The 22,529-nt window shown below is 40.7% G+C and overlaps 1 pseudogene; it reads right to left on the bottom strand.

Moving 5' to 3' along the window:
• Nucleotides 1-430: 430 nt before the first annotated feature.
• LOC139454975 (zinc finger protein 721-like) lies at nt 431-19,319 on the bottom strand (annotated as a pseudogene).
• Between the last annotated feature and the right edge of the window lie 3,210 nt (nt 19,320-22,529).

Here is a 22,529-nt window from a genome sequence, read left to right as displayed (position 1 = left end):
GCATCAATTGGGCTTTCCTCCCACATCAAGCTGACACATGTGATAGAACTGGAATACTGTTAAAAGCGGTGTTAAACCCAACTCACTCACTCACTGTTACCCTGCCAAACGCTCGGCATTTAGGAGAAAAAATAAGGACTGTCTGTCCCAGAGTCAGTAGAATGTGTCTGAGTGGAGTATCCATATAAAACTGGCACATGGTATGTCAGTAGGCTTGGTTGATGCACGTTATCGTATCCCAATTGCATGGATCAATGCTCATGAAGTCAATCACTGGATTGTCTGGTCAAGACTTGATGACTTACAGACCACCGTCATACAGCTGGAACACTGCTGAGTGCCCCGTTAAACAAAGAAACAAAGCACAGAAACAAACAAAGGACAGTGGATTTTGATATTTTCAACTTTTACTACAACAATAAATCCTAACTCAAATGTGAGACCTCATGTGTTTCTGCAGGTTTTTTGATTGAGCAAACGCTTTTACACAGTGATTACACTTATATGGGCGATCTCCAGTGTGACATCTCAAATGTTTCTGCAGCCCACTTGAATCTGAAAAGGCTTTCTCGCAAAAAGTACACTGATGAGGCTTTTCACCACTGTGACATCTCATGTGTCTCTGCAGGTCACCAGATGTAATAAAGGTTTTCTTGCACTCAAAGCACTGATAAGGCCGAACTCCACTGTGAAGTCGCATGTGTCTTTGAAGGTCGCTTGAATTTGTAAATGCTTTCCCACATTCATTACATGCATACGGTTTGACACCAGAGTGACTTCTCATGTGTGTCTGCAGGTTACCTGATTGTCTAAAAGATTTACCACATTCAGAACATTGATAGGGACGGACTCCAGAATGACACATCATGTGTTTCTGAAGGTAGCTTGACAGTGGAAATGCCTTCCCACACTCAGTACATTCAAAAGGCTTGTCTCCGCTGTGACATCTCATATGTGCTTGTAGTTTACTTGGCCGTGTAAACGTCTTCTCACACTCGGTACACTGATGTGGTTTGACACCACTGTGACACCTCATGTGCGACGTCAGGTCACTTGATGTTATAAACGCCTTCCCACATTCGCCACACAGAAAAGGCTTGATTCCAGTGTGGCAACTCATGTGCCTCTGCAAATAACAGGATCGTGAAAACGTCTTCTCACACTCACTACATGAATAAGGTCTTACTCCACTGTGAAGTCTTGTGTGTCTTTGAAGGTCACTAGATTGTGTAAACGCTTTTCCACACTCACCACATGGAAAAGGCTTAATTCCACTGTGGTATTTCATGTGCATCTTAAGGTGACTTGAACTTTTAAATTCCTTCCCGCACTGGCCACATTGATATCGCCTGACTCCAGGCAAACCCTTCATATGTTGCTGGGGTTCACATGTTTCCTTCAGTGCTCCATCACATCCAGTGCTGCCGACATTTTCAGTTACATTGTTACCATGGTTACTGTTCTGTATCTGGCTTTCTATTTCCTTTCCAAAGTCACAACCAGTAACACCCTGAGTGTTCACTATGAACCTCAACTGAGCTGTCAGTTTCCCTCCATGCATCTTCTTCAGGTGATTCCACAAGAACATCAAAGATGAGAACTCCAGGTCACAGCCGTCGCATTGGTAGCTGTCTGGAATACATTCATAAAAACAATATGTAGGACTGGTACAGAAAAAGGTACTTGCCCTTTTACAAAGGTATATTTCTGTCAAGAAAATGTATGATCAGAAACGTAACTCTGGTACCAACAGTATAGAGAACGATCATTTGGCTTCATTTTGCTCATACAGGAGAATTTCCTTGATTTAGCAAAAAATACACCAATTTCTCTATCAATTGCTGAACTGATGTGTATGGGTTGTATGAGTTGGGTTTAACGCTGCTTTTAACAACAGTATTCCAGTTATATGACGGTATGGTACCGACAAGCCTAGAAACGTAATCAGGGCGAACCGGGATTCGAAACCACAATCATAGGTTTCTGGCATGCCCAGGGGAGGCAACTCTGCACAGCGAATTGCGGCATCTTAGACGACTGGGCCACCCATGCCCCTTGCTTCTTAAAACAAACATGTGATAATGGAGACATATTCTACCCCCTGAATGTCACTGAACACAACCTAGTCTGAAGCCTGAGATTATCATTGATGTCATGAACATCAAGCAGTTTTCAATAACTCATGCTGTCTTCAACAATGCAACAGCCACCTTTCTAATTTGACCATTTACCTTATGGGTAATAATTATTCCTATAGGGTGCTCTACAAGCTTTTTATATAATAACCTATTTCCCTTATCAGTGTTGAGATTGTTACCTTGACTCTGTGGTAGTGTAAGTTGTCTCTCGATACCAAGGTCCCTTGCAAACTTGTGTCCATACCAGACAAGCAGCTCAGAACCAACACAAATCTTCTTGTATACTTTGTAGTAGATATGACCATTGTATTGAAATGCTGTTAGATTCTGTTCTTCCTCTGTTCGAGCACAATTGACATATCTCATCCAGTTGGCTGTGTTGCAGTTTTGGCCATCTACAAAGTGGGAAGGTTGTCCATCTGTGTGTATCTGATTGAAAGGAAATATGAAATCACAATTTATATGCCAATTATATCATACATGTAAAGATACCTTTGACATCACAGCACATCATAACTGTACTATTCAGACAACGAACTATAAATTGGGTTAGGATTTCCATGAATGTGCATCTGAATAAAAGAAATATATTTGACCGATTGTCCCAATCATATGATGTATCACTGCTTGAGAAAATGAAGGGCTTGGATTTGAAACACTAAGCTCATGTTTCTGTGCCATCTGGTGAACCTAACCTACATGGATGTGAACATCACCCACAAGGCAGGTAGCGATCCTATTAACAGCTCAAGCACAATATCCTTGCATACTAAGAAACAATGGCCTTGGCTTTCAATTTCATGTTAACCAATGATACTTCAGGAAGGTTCCAAAGTTTTATTCCGAAACATAGGAGGTATTAACAAAAGTGACCAAAAAAACATTTCCATAATCATAAGAAATTATTGTTTGTTTGTTTTTAATGCTGCACTCAGTAATATTCCAGCTTTATGAGGTTGGTCTGTAAAAAGCATTGAGTCAGGACCAGGCAATCCAGTGTTTGACATCATGAGCATCAATCTAGGCCATTGGGAAATACCATGACATGCATCAACCAAGTCTCCGAGTCTGACCACCTGTTACCGTTAATTGCCTTTTATATGACAAGCACAGTCACCTCTTACAACAAGCATGGGTTGCTGAAGGCCAATTCTAAACCGAATCTTTAGGGGTGAGAAATATCCACTAAAAGCAGAGTCCATTGTACGATTCTAATTATATCATGTGTTCATGAACCAGCATCAAATACTGAGGATGCCAGGTGTTGGGGAAATGGTGAGTTTATCCTGCAACAAGCGGAAACCCATCACAAACACATGCAAAGGCAAGTCAATTGTTCACCTGAAAAATCAATGGAACAAGACAAAAAGGGAACTGCATCAAAATCATTTTTGGCACTGATGCATCAAATTTTGTGGGTTATCCACATGTCTAACATTATCAGCTCTAATTGACACATTATATGTTCTAACCGCATGAATAAAAACTCAAGGTTCCGAAAATAATTTATGGTTTGACTTCGAATGAAAAGACTGGAGACACACTTTCTGCATAACACCTACTTGCCAACTGTAACCTGATCCATGAGCAGTGACCTCGTCTGTGACGACATCTCCCTCATACGGCCCAAAGCAGGTGCGTGGAACAAAGTCCTGAGACGCATACACGCCAAGACCAGCGCCTGGGATCCCGGATTCTTCAATCTCCAGACCAACAGGCATCGTTTTCCAAGCCCTGTCTGTACTTCCTGGCGCTTCCTGAAACAATGCCCCAATGGAGATGTCATTGTGAATATAATACAACAAGCATGTCAATTTGTCACGATCTAAACTTCATTTAAGCTCAAACAAACTGTATTATGCTAATATCACTATATGGAGAATACCTGTGTGTCTGCCACCATGAGAAGAGGTCCGTGTACTGAACAGTCCCCTTCATACTCCTTGTGGCAGTCCTCACAATCTGATGAACAACACAGATGGCAATTACTTATATATAATTGTCCAGAATACCATGGCAGTAGCACTGTCGTTCAATGTGATGAAGATGTTAGGAAACCATATGTGATGAATCTGATGGTTAAATCGTTTGTCAGGGCAAAGACCAGGATTACAATGTGTGAAACTATTACCGGTGTAGAAATAATTGAGAAATAGTGAATGAAGAAGTCCCAAAATAATCACAGCAAACATCAGGGTCATAACAACGATTCCAAAACGCACTAATATCATTTTTAATTTTGAAATAGGAACTAGAATAAGGCCTCATTGTGATACAGCAATCCTGTACTTTTGATGACGTTTATTGTAACCTTAATCTCATTTCCATGACGAGCACAAAATTGAATTGAAAAACATATCTCTATTAGAGGATTGTGGAATGAAATAGGAAAAACTTACATAAGTAAAGTCAAAACTTGTTGATTTATACGGGAAATCACTGAATTTTCCATTCAGCAGTATGAATCACCTAACACCTGAATGGTCATTGCTTGGGTTGGTTGATAAAGGCAACAAGAGTTTGCTCTCGTTCTCCTCAAAGCCTTCCATGTTACTTACACAGAAAACAGTCATCACTCGGCACCTCAAGGTCCATGCAATTTTTCTGGGGTCTCTCACACTCTCGAGAGGATTGACTATTTTCAGAAGGTTCCTGTTTCACCTGAAATTGGCACATCATGAAGTTGTTATTTTACAGAGTTGTCTGCCCTGATATACCACAAGACATGGAATCACTGGAATATACTGGGTACAATACACAGAATAATGATTATTCTGTGTATTGTACCCAGTATATTCCAGTGATTCAATAATCGGAGAGTTTTCCCATCAGTTTCACATCAATCCGAAACTCTGCATCACTAATAAACCAAATCTGTGAAATCTCTATATCTGTGGCTCTACATCTTGTATACCTGTTCAATCAGTTATATGAGTTATAGGTCACCTGACCTGTAAGTATTCACATCAATCTGAAGAGCTGCAACATAGAGGTACCGTAGAGATACTTGTATGTTTGTTTGCTTGTTTGTTCGTTTAACGCTGCACTCAGCAAAAATCCAGCTATATGACGCCGGTCTGTAAATAATCGAGTCTGGACCAGACAATCCAGTGATTGACATCATGAGCATCGATCCACGTAATTGGGATACGATGACATGCATCAACCAAGTCAGTAAGCCTGACCAGCCGATGCCATTAGTCGCCTCTTACGACAAGCATAGCCGCCTCTTATGGCAAGCATGGGTTGCTGAAGACCTATTCGACCCCGGATGTTCACGGGTCGGAGATACTTGTGATGCTAAGAATATTAACTTGGTGCTAGTTGGCAATGCAGCTTTATGTAATCATGTGAACTCATACAACTCATAATTGTGACATGTACTTCATATTCTCATGGTTACTTACAGTAATGTCCATCTTTAGTTCCTTATATACGTAGCCAGGTTATTACACTTCTCTGTAACCTGAAGAACAGGAAGAAAACTCAAATTTGTTAACACATAATCAACATCATACCACAATCATTACTGGTACCACACACACACACACACACACACACACACACACACACACACACACATGAATGCGACAACGTTTATAGTGCCAGCCCACTGAGATACCACATGCTGAACCCTCCCTTTCATACAAAGCACGTTATTTTGGCATGACATGGCCAGTGAGGGAACCACTGACCTTCCGTCCTCCGGGTTGATATTCTATCCAGTAGACCACCGAGGCAACCGATTCCAATAACTGGGTCCAATAATCATTCAAAAATGAGTTCAGTAAACTAAATATGCTTCATTTATATTTTAAAATCGTATATTTCATATCTAGTAGACTATAAATTCCTATCTATCAAATACCCCACTTCATGACATCTTTCATAATTATACATTCACCCTAAGACAGCTTCTTACAGGGAGGCCAATCTTCAAAGTTTTACATCTGAGTTCTAAATCTGAATTTTCAAAATTAAAATTCCCGAAAAAAAAAACAAGGATTATAACTTTGCACCATATTCAGGCAGTTTCGGTAATACTACATGTGAGATTTCGGCTTGTGCCGTTTTAGCACGGGACCGTAGTGTATGACATTTTTCAGCTTCACTACACCGGCACCAGGAACAAAACAAAGGATGAGTTAATCAGTAAATTTATACTATATAAGAGAAGGGCAAGGTCGAGTTAAAAAAGGCCAATCTTTCCATACAAAACACTCATGACTGCACGGTGAACTCAAACTGGGACAGCACAGGTCGACGATATTGTTCAAAATATGAACCTGTGCATCGAAACTAGGAATAATGCATAACTCCCACCTCCCAACGAAACCCCTTAACACGGTGTGAGTTCATTGCATTAATGTTCATTACCTGTTTAAAACGGATATCTGATAATTGACTATCTTACTCGCCGCTGTCAAACATCCAACTGGGACGTATGTCAACATACGGGCATGGTCAGCTTGGGTAGAAGCCAAAACCGACAAACCACAAAACGGCAATTATTGGTTTCGGTAAAACCGGTCGAATAATTTTAAACTTGGGAAAAAAAAGGAATTTTTGATATTCTGATTCTGGCAAATTAAAGAGTTAAATAATTATATTCTAACAGGAATTTTGAAAGATGTACTTAATTGTCTTTGCTCAAGTTGCTGGAATATTGCTAAACGCAGCGTAAAACCGAACTCAGTTAAAGTTGTTTGAGTTACTGACAGTGATGATCTAGCTTATCAAATGTGTATAAACGGGCCGAGTCGATAGTTTGGATGTGCATTTCTTCTGTTTGTTTTGTGGCTTTTATTCCTGTTGTTCACTAGGAGTATTGGTAGCGGGAATATTTGTGCATGGGTATGCAGTAAAACTCTCAGTCTTTTCCAAATGCATCCAAAAACGTTGATTTCAAGATTTAATATCTAAGTGATCAGAAAAAAGACGCGTGTGTGTCTATTCGTCCGTGGGAATTACTGGGGGTTTCTATCGTATATGGAAGAAGTCCATCAGTGTTTCTATCGTTTCAAGAATACAGTCTCGTGAATATATCCGTTCATACGCTTATGAACGACAGTTGCGCCGTATGACAGGAGAAAGTTGTATGTCGTGTAAACGTCACATTTATTTGTAAATGTTTATCGCTGCTGTCAGCAACGCTCAAGCTTATTGTTAGTGGTCAAGTCTTGACTAGGCATACTGTTTGGCTACGATGACACCATCCGATTTCCGTCATAGCTGGTCCTTACTACAAAAAATATATAAAAGGCACATGGTCTGTTTTGGAATATTCAAAGAGTTATTTGTATATGCGTCAATGTAACGTCTTTCAGCGGCCATAAAGTTTCCGGGATTCGAACCACGGACCTTCTGATCAGAGGTCGGACGCCTTGTCCACATGACCAAAGAGGTTAACCCCGTCAGCAAGCTGACAAGGTAAGGATGTCATCTGTGGGGTGACTCCACGCCCAGCTACACTGTGATTAAGGTATACCATAACAGTCATCTTCTCACAGAAGCCAACATTGACACCTACTTCACCAGCTCAAATTCCCCCAATACCCCTCTTAAAGTCAATGACAGAAACCCCACAAAGCACCCAGAACCAAAAGGTGTAGTTCCTTAAAAAAATGACCGTGACTGTGGACAAACCTATGTAGTAGACACATCCCATCCATCAACGCCATGATCAAGGAGAACGCAATTTTTACCATTAAATCGGACAGTAAATTAACCATCTCGGACCATATCAGCAACTGCCCCAATCACAGCATCAATTGGGACAACGTTCAAATCCATTTAAAAAACCTCCATGACTTCAGTAAAAGAAAACTGGCAGAAGCAGTTCAGATTCGCCGCCACACACCACCAATCAATGCTGTTTTCATCCCATGCGACTACGATGAACTCATTATGCAATAGCTCCTTCTCCTTAATCCAATCACCCAATCTATGTTTACTTACTCCTGTTTAACCGGCTTCCTCATTATGTGTCCTCTGGCCTTATTGTTTATACAATATTATCCTTCTGTTGTTATTCTGTTTTTGTTAACCCACTCATGTTAATATCTTTCATGTTTGTAAATTGCTGTCACTGTTAGTCCTCAATATCATTAAAATCATATCTAAGTTCTCGCTGCCGTAAAACAAAGATCTGAGGACATCCCGTTACGGGTCACGTCAGAACGACCTTTCGCTAACTTTGCCCGACCACTGAAATGACCAACAAAAAGTCGACATCAGCCAATTCTAAAGCAGCTTTCTGGATTTTTTACGGCACTCGTTTCAACCTGGCGACTTCCATTTCAGACTATTGAAAGATATGTTGACACAGTTCTCGATTAAAGTTTTGAAAACTGAACAAACGAACATTGTGGAATGTCTAATATATGGTTGAGATTGTATGGCAGTGCTTCCCACGTACTGTGCAACGCTTTCTCCGTTCAAATATTTATCCCAAGGAAGCGAGAGATAGACGATAATTTTGACAGAATCAGCCGACAGAAACGGGCCTAAATGTCGTTCGGAATACCCCGTGTTAACATTTTCGAGGTTGCATGATTAGAAAACACATTCCGACTGTCACTAATCTGGTAAGCGACGCTTTCATTGGTCGGATGAAGGTCGTTCTGACGTGACCCGTAATGGGATGTCCTCAGATCTTTGTTTAGCGACAGCGAGAACTAATATCTGATTTTAATGCGATTGTGTTAGTCCTTCAACAGACATACTTATGATTCTGTACCGTGCTCAAATTATTCAGTTTTGTTTGACAACTGTGTATAGATCTGTACCGTAGCATCTCTATAACAGTATATTAAAGAAGTTGTTTTCCATTAAAATGTGTCTACTTTATATCATGAGCATGTGTTTAATATTAGTGATACTAAAAGGAGTTTGCGAAAAGATGAGTTGTCCCGCCCCACCAATGGCAGCCATTACAAACACACGCAAAAGCAAGTCATTTTGTTCACCTGAAAAAACACGGCGAAATGTGGTACATGTGAAGATATAGAATGGTATCGGAGATTATTTTTGTCACTGATGCATTAAATTTGGAATTGTCCTCCACTTATTCTTTTCTATCCACAAACGTTTTTTGAAAGCTTTACTGAGGCCTAGAATGGCTATTGGAAAGTTGAAGCCCCCCCCCCCCCCAAACCATCTTCTCATAGTCTTGTGAAGAGATTGTTTTGTCATCCTTGATCTATGTGCATAGATCTAAATATGAAACAGGTGATGCGGTCTATTATTTCTAGCTCAGGGACCCGATCCACAAAGCGATCTTTGCGCTACGACTGTCGACTGTCGTAAGTCAGTGTTAAAGTATGGGAGTTACGACCGACTTAGCGCTAAGATCGCTTTGTGGAACGGGGCCCAGGTTGGTAAATCAGTTGAAGGGTTTTTGCTATTTTATCAGTATTTAATGATGATCAGATCCTTGATATATTCATCTTCCATTACCATGTCAGACCAAACAACACGTACAACAGCTTACAGGTCTTCCTGTGGACCTCTAGATCATCAGCATCAGTCAGAACCAAAGACAATGCGACAGCTTGCACTTACAATACAGGCCGTGGTGGGGGTAATACAGCATTCCACAACTTGTGTCATAATTCACGAAGTGTTCAGATGTGCAGTAAATGTGTATTACTTCACACACCACAAACTGTTTAGATGTTTTCTAAGGAGTATATATACAATAATTTGTTGAAAGTAAATAATTGAAGACATTTCACAAACACCTTCATTCAATAACCTTAGGTGTTCTGAATTTCTTGTTTCCCCATTTCCATACGGTTCTACACTACAAAGATGAAAATTATATCCATTCATTCACCTTCTAGATGTGTTTGGGAGGAAGCAACTTCTCCTGTCTCCTGTTTATCCCGTATTTCTAACTTCTAACTCCCACATCCAGCAACCACAGTAGGGCATATATAGCACACAAACAATAATACAAACACACTGCATTTAATAACTATGAACTCATCACAAATCATGAACCATTTATTCGCATACCTATACATTCACAACCGAAGGTTGTTTGATAATTAAATTTTTGAAAGTAATAAATTGACCACATCATATATCTTAACACATGGAGATGAGACACATACACTTATGATTTGATTGCTGTTTGTCTCGTGTGTCAATAGGTTACTGAATTGTCTCAAAGCTTTCCCATACTCACTCACGGAGCATTCATTCATTATCTTCGCGGGGGCACGGGTGGCCCAGTCGTCTAAGTCGCTGTGCAGTTGCGTTGGTTGAACGCCACTATGAGGTCGCAAGGGCTACTTAATTGTCTGAATGCCTTCCCACACTTACTTCACCTGGAAGGACTGACTCCACTGTGATAAATTATGTGTTGCTTCATGTCACCCGATTGTGTTAATGATTTCCTACTTGCCACACTAATAAGGCTCGGCTCTAATTGAAGAGCCTATGTGTGCTACAAGAATATTGTATCATGTAAATATCGACCCAGACCCAGTACAAGGCCATGGTTTTACTCCACTGTGAAGCCTCGTGTGTATGAGAAGGTGCATACATTGGAGTAAATGTATTGCGCAATATTTTACACACACTAAGTCATGGCTATGGTCTTACTCAACTCTGAAGTCACCCAAGTATATGTAAATGCTTCCCACAGAATCAAGTGTGAATCCTTATCTGGCTCTGAAGCTTACTTGGTGTTCTGAACAACTTCCCCACCCACCAAACTGTTGTGATTTGATTATACCGTGATACTTCATGTGTTCCTGCAGTTTACCAGACTCTTGAAACACTTTCCCACAGTCACTGCACTTCTAAGAGTGAGTGAGTGAGTTGGGTTTAACTCCGCTTTTAACAGTATTCCAGTTATATCGCGGCGTGTCAGCTTAATGTGGGAGGAAAGCCCGAAGTGATGCAGGTCTCAGACGTTTACCACTTCGGTGAAACCCACGAGCACGGGTATGGTGCGGACAAACCTAGAAACATAATCGGGGCGAACCGGGATTCGAACCCACAATTATAGGTTTCTTGCTTGCCCAAGTGACGCAACTCTGCACAGTGAATCGCGGCGCCTTAGACGAATGGGCCACCCGTGCCCCCGCACTTCTAAGATCAAACATTAGTGTAAATACTCATGTGCATTCGAAAACTTATTCCTTGTGCAAAAGCCTTCCCTCACAAAGTATATGTATAACGTTTCACTCCATTATGAAGATTTGTGTGTCTTTGCAGGTCACCTGGTCGTGTAAATGCTTTCTCGCATTTCATACACTGACATTACATTAATAAGGTCTTACTCCACCGTGACACCGCTTATCTGTCTTCAGGACACCTGCATCTAAATGTTTCCCACACTCTGTGCATGAATAAGGTCTAACTCCACTGTGAGTCCCGGCTACCCATAGTGTAAATGTCTTCCAACATGCCTAACATGGAAAAGGCTTAACTCCAGCATGACACCATATGGTTCTGTGTAGCAGACTATGTACATCAAATTCTTTCCCCAAACTCACCACACTGACATGACTTGACAGTGTGAGTCCTCATATTTGCCAGCAGGTTACTTGTTTCCTTAAAAGCTTTCCCATTGTATGTGTAAGGTCTTTCTATGTCACGGATAAACATGTGCCTTTGAAAGGAACTTGAATGCCTAAACGCTTTCTTGCACACAGTACACAGAATAGGCTTGACTTCACTGTGTCACAAAATATGTACATTGATGTTTCCTAAACGTGTAAATGTTTTCCCGTACCCTATACATGAACGAGGTCATACTCCATTGTGACGACGCTTCATGTGTGTCTTCAGGTTACTTGATTGTGTAAATGTTTTCTCGTACTCTCTACATGAACGAGGTCATACTCCATTGTGACAACGCTTCATGTGTGTCTTCAGGTTACTTGATTGTGTAAATGTTTTCCCGCACTCTCCACACGAGTAAGCTCTTACTCCAGTGTGACGCACCATGTGTACCTTCAGGTTTCCACTTTGTGCAAATGATTTCCCGCACTCTCTGCATGCATAAGGTTTTACTCCACTGTGACACACCATGTGGCTCTGCAGTTTAATTGGTGCATTGAATTCCTTCCCGCACTCACCACACTTATGTGAATTCGTTACAGTGTGAGAGCGCATGTGTATCTGCAGCTTACCGTAGTTGCTAAATGCTTTCCCACAGTCAGAGCACTCATATGTTCTGACAACACCGTGACTATGCATGTGCTTCTGAAGGCCATATGCATTTACAAATGCCTTACCACACTCCGTACACGGATAACGTTTAACTCCATTATGAACACTCATGTGTTTTCGAAGGACACCGGATCGTGAGAATGCTTTTCCACATTCCTCACATGAAAAAGGCTTATCTTCAGAGTGACACACCATATGTTTACGCAGCAGAGACGGTAAAGCAAATTTCTTCCCACACTCACCACACTCACAAGATTTGACTTCAGTGTGAGTCACCATGTGTGCGTGTAGGTTGCTTGGCTCCTTAAATTCCTCCCCACATTCAATGCAGGTATAAGGCCTGCCCACATCGTGAGTACACGTGTGCTTCTTCAGATAACTTGTTCGTGAAAACGCTTTCCCGCACACCGAACATGAGTAAGGCTTGACTTTGGGTGACACACCAGCATGACACACCATGTGTACCTCCAGGAGAACACATTCTTTAAACGTTTTCCCGCACTCTCTGCAGGAATAAGGTTCTATATCACTTTGAAGCATCATATCTGTCTTCCGGTTACCTGCATCTGTAAATGTTTTACCAAACTCTTTACAAGATAAAGGCTTGACTTCTCTATGACACATCATGTGTGTCTGCAGTTTACTTTGTGCATTGAATTCCTTCCCACACTCACCACATTGGTGGAGTGGCCTACCCTCATGCTGTCCATGTTTCTGGACATCATTGGATTCTGTTGATGGTCCCTCACCTCCATTGTTTCTGTCTTCATTAGTGTAACTGTCACGGATGTCAACGTGCTGAGTGTCACTGTTCTGTTCCTGGCTCTTGCTCTCCCCACTAATGTCAGCGGTGTTAATGTCCTGAGGGTCATCGTTCTGTTCCTGGCTCTTTCTCTCCCCAGTAATGTCTGCGGTGGTAATGTCCCGCACGTCACTGTTTTTCAGCTGGTTCATTGTCTCCAAAACCAAGTCACGAATGTTAACGCCCTGAGTGTTTACTATGAACCTCAACTGAGCTGTCAGTTTTCCTCCATGCATCTTCATGAAATGTTTCCACAAGAACACCACAGATGAGAACCCCAGGTCACATCTGTCACATGGGTAGGTATCTGGAAAGACATTCATAAGAGTATTATATAGGGCTGGTGCAGAAAAGGTAAATTTGACTTTTACATGATGCGATGCCTCATTCCCAATGCCCCATGCCCAGATGCCTCATACCAAAAGATGTCCAAAGATGGTACTTGTTGTTACCCTGTCTGGCGCTCTGCATTAGGGGCTAAAACAAGGACTGGTCTGTTTGGAGTCAGTATACTGTGTCTGAGTGGGGTATTCATGTTAAACTGTGGCATGGTATGTCAACGGGCTAGCAGTATAAATCGGCATCAGTCTGGAGTTAAGCCCCATTTCACCCCACATCACCACCCTTGCATGAAAGAGTTTGGGGGTGGCCTGGTGGTTGCAGTGCTCGCTTGTTATGCAAAATACCTGAGTTTGGTTCTCGATACATCCACAACCTTTAAATGCAAATTGTGTTGTCTGTAATATAACACAGGGACATCAATAATATTTGTTTCATGTCAAATGATAAGCTGAACTTCATGTGCAATGCTTTTAACCTCACTTGGTGGCTCTTGGTCACCCAGCACTATTGATGAAATGGACAAAGGAAAAGTTGCCTCTGAGTAAAACACACTATTCCAAACTCATATATAGAAAGTGATATAAAATGTTGACTCAAGAATCTTTCTGTCATCACATTCACATACATAAATAACAAGAGTTTCTTAAATCATGATATGAACAAATTGACATATAGTTTCTGGAATATGCACAAAATAATGAGCGATAAATTTGTGATTTATACCTTGTTCAGTATTGCTTTCTCTTGGGTGACAGACTTCTCAGTTTTGATATGTAAATTAGCGAAGGACAATAAACTTATTTCCATTATCTGTACCACTCTATTAGTATTATGTTTTCAGCATTTTACCTTTCGCTAGCCCTCCTGCGAGTACCAGTTGTCTCTCGATACCAAGGTTCCTTGCAAACTTGTGTCCATACCAGACAAGCAGCTCGGAACCAACACAAATCTTCTTGTATACTTTGTAGTAGATATGACCATTGTATTGAAATGCTGTTAGATTCTGTTCTTCCTCTGTACGAGCACAGTTGACATATCTCATCCAGTTGGCTGTGTTGCAGTTTTGGCCATCTACAAAGTGGGAAGGTTGTCCATCTGCACGTATCTGTTTGAAAGGAAATATGAAATCCCAATTTTATCATCTATGTAACATCTTTGAATTGCTGGGAAGGATTTCCATCTGTTCGTATCTGAATAAAAGAAACATAATTTACCAATTATTATGATTAAATCAGCATGACATTGATGAGAACGAGTGGTTTTACAATCATTGAACAACATCAGGTCATCGAGCTGAACTTCTTCGCCAATTCCCTAGATTGGACCTTGCCAATATGAACAGCAATTCCGATTCTTATAAATAAAGAAACAGATCAGCATGAACACAAATGCTGCTCAAGGGGATGCCTACTTCTCACCCAAATGTCATCCTCAAACTTCACATATATGTTATCAGTGGAGGAATTCAGCATTTCTGACATTGTTTTCTCAGTAAACTTTAGATGGCAAATTGGCCTGAACCTTTGAAGATAGAGATGTTCCTATATCTATATGGTCACCACGTTTTGTGACAAATGCCCCATGGATGAAGCAATGAAATGTGTCAGAAATACTCTCTAAATCATAAAATGATTAAGCTTGGATGAGCGAAAGACAAAAACATCATATTCAAAGGTTACGAAAGGTTAGCACAACAATTTATGATGTGTGATCACTGATTTTCAGGTGCCAATTCATAATACTGTCAGAGGCGACAAACGGGATCAGGTGGTCAGGCTGCTGACTTGGTTGATGCATGTCATCGTATCCCAATTGCGTGGATCGATGCTCATGATGCCAATCACTGGATTATCTGGTCCAGACTCGATTATTTACAGACCGCCATCAATAGTTTGAATATTTGTGAGTGCGGCGTAAAACAACAAACAAACAAACATGATCAACGCCCCATTTTATGTTATATGGATGTCCCACCTGCTTTGGATTCAATGTCCAGTGGAATGTGTTTCATTCGATAATTAAACCTAGTTATTCTCTGGCGTAGACGTTTTATATATTCTTCTGCTAGAGCTGCTAATAAGTTTGAACATTTGTGTGTGACACCTACTTGCCAACTGTAACCTGATCCATGAGCTGTGACCTCGTCTGTGACGACATCTCCCTCATACGGCCCAAAGCAGGTGCGTGGAACAAAGTCCTGAGACGCATACACGCCAAGACCAGCGCCTGGGATCCCGGATTCTTCAATCTCCAGACCAACAGGCATCGTTTTCCAAGCCCTGTCTGCACTTCCTGGCATTTCCTGAAATAATACCACAATGGAGATGTCATTGTGAATATAATACAATGAGCATGTCAATTTGTCACGATCTAAACTTCATTTAAGCTCAAACAAACTGTATTACGCTAATATTACTATATGGAGAATACCTGTGTGTCTGCCACCATGAGAAGAGGTCCGTGTACTGAACAGTCCCCTTCATACTCCTTGTTGCAGTCCTGGCAATCTGAGGAACAACACAGGTGTCAATTACTTTTTGGAAATACATATATAATTGTCCACAATGCCATGGCAGCAGCACAATCATTAAATGTGATGAAGAAGTCATATTGCCATATGTGATGAATGTGATGTTTGAATCATTTGTCAGGACAAAGACAAGGTGAACAATGCGTGAAGCCTAATTCTGGAGCCGTGGGTGTGACATTAATGGAATACTGCTACGAGGAGCATCAAACCCTACTCAATCACTCAATCACAGTCATTCAAATATATTATATTCTTACAGAGTTAAAGGCAGTGACTTCATTGTTCACGACACAGAATAACAAATCCTGTACTTTACATGATGTTTGTCAAACCTTAATCTAGTTTTGAATTGAATTGAGGAACATACACTTGAGGGCCGTGGAATGAAATAGGGAAAAGTAACATCAAAATTTTCAAAATTTGATGATTAATAACGGAAATTATGGCATTTTCCATTTGAGTAGTATGCAACCCCTTATACCTGGATGGTCATTCCTTGGTTTGCCTGATAGAGGCAAGAAAGAATTGCTCCTGTTCTCTTTTAATGCCTTCCTCGCTACTTACACAGAAAACGGTCGTCACTCGGCACCTCAACGTCCATGCAGTTATTCCGAGGTCTCTCACACTCTGGAGAGGATGGACTATCTTCACAAGGTTCCTGTTTTACCTGAAATTGGCACATCATGAACGCTAATATTTTACAGAGTTGTCTGCCCTGATATGCCACTTAAGGTGGATTCACTGGGTTATGCTAGATATAGTCTGTGACTTTTCCCCATCAGTTTCACAGGTAAAAGGTAAAAGGTGTCTTGACCAATATTCACATCAATCAGAAACTCTGCATCACTGAGAAATCAAATCTAAAAAACTTTGAAATTGAGGCGGATATGTTGAAAGTATCCTCTCGTCACAACTCTGGTCACATGACTCTATGTCTTGTTTACCTGGTTAATCAGTTTCACAGGCCATGGGTTACCTGTAAGTATTCACATCAGTCTGAAGCTCTTCATCATGACTAAACCATGAAGATACTTGTGATGTTAAAATGTCGACATTGTTGGCAATGCGTAATCATGTCAATGAAAACATCTGTAGGAATGTACATAAATATATAAAGAAACCAAAAATGTTCAGTGAGCAATGTTTAAGTGCATATGTTTCTCTTCTCTCCTTTCTGTCATTTACCATATTAACTGTATATAAGTATACATGTAAATCGATGAGAGGGGCGATGTAAGTCAATTTGGGTGACAATTTGTGCCTGATCCTTTTCATAAGAATAAAATAATTTTAAAACACAATAAAGACACAAAAGCCATGAAGATTTTCTTGTCAGTAAGGTCCAGTTATGTATAATAAGAACCCTGGTTGCAGTAAGTGGAAAGTTGCATGCAGTGATGTATTCAACGAGAGGAAAGTGAGATTTCAAATGTTGTTTTACATAAGATGGATGTGTAAGATGCTGTGTGTTATTTGTAGTCCTTAACATGGTAGCACAGAATAACCTCATTGTTGGTGAGTAAATGCAACTTTCATATTTCTATTGTTGGTTATTTAGGCTACCCAACTGCGCACACCCGACCCCCCCACCCCCCCCCCCCCCCCCCCCCCCCACCCCTAGCTGTATGAAGTGATATAGTCAATGAAAGGAAAGTGAGATTTGTCCTTGCCATGGTAACACAGAAATTGCTTGATTGTTGGTGAGTAAATGAAATTTTCATATTTCTATTGTTTGTTATTTAACACTGCAAATAATTGAGTCTAGACCAGACAATCAAGTGATTGGCACCATGATCATCGATTCACGCAGATGGAATATGATGACTATATGTAACTGTGAATCCTGCTTGGGGGATGCAAGACAGGCACCAGCTCTCACTGACCGATGATGATTGTATGCCATCGTACCTGGACAATGAGGACTGTTGTTCATGCTATCAGTCACTGGTTTACCTGTAGCATAAATGACTGCTTTCTACTGACCTAGTCAGCAACATTTCAGCTATGCCATGGCCTGTTAGTAGTCCCAACAAATCAAGCCAGAGGAAAGACGAGCAACAATCCTCTCCATCTGAGTGAGATGCATACTTTCTTTGTGAAGGAATTATATTCCTTAACACTGAGACGGGTGTTTGATCGTAAAATGGACATACAACTCATTATTTTTATATGAATTCATGTCAAATATATTTACTTGGTGCAAGTTGGCAATACACCATAATGTAGTCAAATCAACTCATACAACTCTTTATTTTTTTTTGTACTTCATGTTCTCGTGGTTACTTACAGTAATGTCCATCTTTAGTTCCTTACACACGTAACCAGGTTATTACACTTCTCTGTAACCTGAAGAACATAGAAAATTCAAATAAGTTAACACGAAATCAGCATCATACCAAAATTATCCCTGTAACCAAATGGAGGTGAGGTAAAACATCGCATACAAGATTATCTTATATAGCATAGCAATGAGTACTTATTGTGTGCTTGTGTGCATGTGTGCATATGTGCGTGCGTGCGTACGTATGTGTTTGTGATTCCAGACTAATTACAAAGCTGGTTGTAGACTGGTTACCCACTGAGATATCATGCCGATGTTTACCATTGATACGACACTCAAGACTCAGTGTTACAACTCTCAGCACACAATTACTTCTTTTATCCCCTTAGGCTGAGCACCATCTTTTGGTATGATGCAGCTGGTTCTCGGGCCACCGACCAACCGACAAAATAAACTACATCTGTAATTTCATGCAATCATGCAAGTCAGTTACTTACAGGGAGATTAATCTTCTTAGTTTTATAACATCAGAGCTCTGAATTTCAAATATTAAACTTCACCGATAAATACAAGGATTTAACTTTGCACCACACTCTGGCTGTTTAGATAATACAACATACTGACATAGGCGACTTCGGCTTGTGCCGTTTTGACACGGAACCGTCGTGTATGATATATATTTCAGCTACGACAGCGCACCAGTAACAATATTTGAATGAGTACCTCAGTTAAGTATTACCAAAACCCAAGCGCAAAGTCGAGTTAAGAAGGCAAAATCGTTCAATATCAAACACACATTACTGCATATTGAATACCAACGCGGACATTACAGGTAAACAATACTGACGTTCAAAAAACATCGATACCACATGCATCTGGACTACCTTTCAACGAAACCCCTTTACACTGTGTGGGTTCATGTGTTAGTGTACATTACATAACCTGTTCAAAACGGATATCTGATAATTGACCATCTCACTCACCACATCGAAACTTTCGGGACACATGTAAACAAGCAGTCACAGGAAGGCATAGTCCGTTTGGGTTGAAGCCAAAACTGCCAAACCACATAACAACAATTACTAGCCTCGGTAAAAACGGCCCAAAACAATCTAAACTTGAAAAAGTGGAATTATCTGACCTTCTGATCTTCTGATCATGGTCCGTTCGTTCTACAGTTTCATTAATTTCATCTAAAACAATTTTGACTGATTTGTTTTTATGGAAGTCCTAGAAAAGTTCTCACAAAAGGACAATATTAGTATATGCATGGTAGATCAGCTGTTACTGTTGTCACATATCAACAGTTTAAATCATGCTACCCTCGAGTATCTCTAAAAGCAGTATATCCAAACCTTAAAATTGCTGTCTCTCGGTTTTAAACAGTTATTCCATGACATTGTGTGACCATGGCACGAATTTTAAAGGGGCACTGATCTAAAGCAATTCCCCAGGACTGGTTGTTACCTTTGTTATTGTTTTTCCCCCGTGAGTACCCGGATGATACGCAACGCAACTGAGCGTGACCAGAGACTGGGCTACCGTCTGCAAGGGCAGCAATATTTGTTTTACGCATTTTTGAACACTGATTGGTTAACTGTGATCTATAAAGATTTCGACAAAGGGCGCATGTAAATTAATTTCTTCAGTTTAAAACAGACAAAAAGAACGGCGGATCTCATCGGATGTCGTCATTTGGAAATACCCCAGATGGTTATAGTTTAATAATAAAAAAAAGTATCCATGTAGTGAAAGCATTTTCAGATTTCGGATTGCGTCGATAATACGATTACTACTCCCTTGTTGTCATCCACGTTTTCTGGTATAACCCTACACCTGTGTATTTATCGTCATTCACTTGATGCTCAGTTAATGAATTTATTACAGGTACAATTAGTGGTAGCACCACTTAGATTACCTGACAAAGGTTCCCATTTGGCATTTATTGTGTCTGGGGTAATTTTCAATCTAAATCCAGGTTTGAAGTGAGGTGAAATGTGTGTTATGTAACATACACGTGGCAGCCCAGCAACATGAATGATCAGTTGATTTTTTTGTTGTTGTAAAAATCAACTGATCGTTCCTAGTCATCAAAGGATTAACAGAAAATACGTTGATTGATTAATCACTGTTAGCTTGTACAGTGGATATGTCAAAAGTGAGTGTTTACATGTCTAGGTTTACTAAAACAAAGGGAATACACTCATATCATGGCGTGAAGTGCCGATGTAAAAACAACATACTTTGTTCAAAGGGTTAACTGATAATGCGTTGATTGATTGCTCATTGTTATCTATCACTAAATGGATTTTTTAGGAACCGTGGACGTTATAAAAATTGTTGTCGCGTGGGCTTTCTCGGCCAACCCTTGAGACTTGACACCTATGTGAAACACCTGCAACAATCTAAGTGATCAGTTGAGAAATAAACAAGGAGTATAATATCCCGAAACGATATATACTGAACCAAATTTAAAACTTCACAATTCTAAAATTTTAACATTCTGACCAGTTATCATTCTGGGCCCTTATTGTGTATTTAAACAGTAATGGCCACATATTGTCTTCAGATAACACCTGTTTATGTGCAGGTGAATCGATCAAAATCATGTGCACAGCACTACAGTGGCAAAAGTGGTTTTTCACATGCAACTGGTCACGTGGCCATAATACCGCACGTGTTTTCAGCCACACTTGTTTGCAGTCATTAACAAAAAAAGAAAAACACAAGAAAACAAAATCTTTAAGGCCATTTGTCATGCCACGCCTTTCAAATGTGCAACGTGAACGTGCCATCACCATGTTGCAGACGGGAACGTCCGTAGCTGAAGTCGCAAGGACGATGGGTTGTAGTCGACGGACTGTTTATGATTTACAGACGCGTCTACAGCAAACGGGTACCACCGCTGATCGCCCTCGGCCAGGTCGACAACGTGTGACGTCACATGCAGAGGATCGTCAGATTGTCTTACGTCACCTCCGTAACCGATTTTTGAGGGCTACATCAACCAGAAATGAACTGTTTAGGGGTAGACTGAGTGCGCAAACTGTTCGAAACCGTCTAAGAACTGCTCACCTTCAAGCATGACGGCCATACTGCGAGCCGATTCTGACTCATTTACACAGACGTCAATGTCAATTGTGGGCACAGCGACACTTACGATGGACTCAGAGGAATTGGAATCAAGTCGTCTTCAGTGATGAATCCCGATTTAATCTTCGATTTGCTGATGGTAGGGCGAGGGTGTGGAGGCGCCGTCATGAACGTTACACCCAGTTTTGGAAGTTGACAGATTTCGAGGCGGAAGTGTCATGGTGTGGGGTGCTTTCTGTGGCAATGCACGTTCCAGGCTTTTTGTCATCCATGGCAACCTCAACGCTGCTGCTTACCGCACCAGAACTTCTGCCTTTTATGGCAGCACATGGACCCGGTTTGATCTTCCAACACGACAATGCCAGACCCCACACAGCAATTTTGACAAGGAATTTCCTTCAGAATGCGGGAGTCAACGTCATGGACTGGCCGTCAAGGTCTCCCGACCTCAATCCCATCGAACAAGTCTGGGATGCTCTTGGCAAAAGTCTGCGCACTCTCCAGAACCAACCACAGAATTTGCAAGATCTTGGCACCATTTTGCAGCAACAATGGCGTCGTCTTCCCAATCATGTGTTCACAAGCATCACAAGGTCCATACAGAGGCGTTGTGTGGCAGTTGTCAACGCACATGGTGGCCATACATGCTACTGAACTTGTGTGCCATCAGATTCTCGTGCTTGGGACTTATGATTTAAACTGTTGATGTTATTAACGAATACCGTAGGTGCTTGGAACAAATTATGGTTACCACCGTTAATTAAAATCCTTCTTTTGACATTAATGATTAAAAATGACCTTCTCTGATACATTTGTCCGTTGTATATCATATATGGGATTACTTTTAAAAATGTGAAGTTTTTAATTTGACTCAGTATATATCTTTTAAAATATTTGATTGTTACAGAGACACGTGACATCGAATAAGTTTCTTTGTACAGCTGCAGACGAGTGGGATATTGTTCCTTTGTGTGGATATTCATGGATACATTCCTCGAACAAGGAAGCTGCCTAAAATTATACACATAAATTTGGTAGGTTGTAATTATGGTATTTGCACTTTGTTTTCCTTCATTCGCTGTAGCATTGAACCGATTTGTTCTTGTTCCTCTACGTCTTGGTTGGGAAATTCTTCAATGCGCGATAGATTTTGTT

The sequence above is a fragment of the Haliotis cracherodii genome, unplaced genomic scaffold (assembly GCF_022045235.1).
Source record: "Haliotis cracherodii isolate W230 unplaced genomic scaffold, xgHalCrac1.p SCAF_11, whole genome shotgun sequence".
NCBI lineage: Eukaryota > Metazoa > Mollusca > Gastropoda > Lepetellida > Haliotidae > Haliotis > Haliotis cracherodii.
Note: the sequence above shows the minus strand (reverse complement) of the source record. Positions and strands in the feature narration are given on the sequence as shown.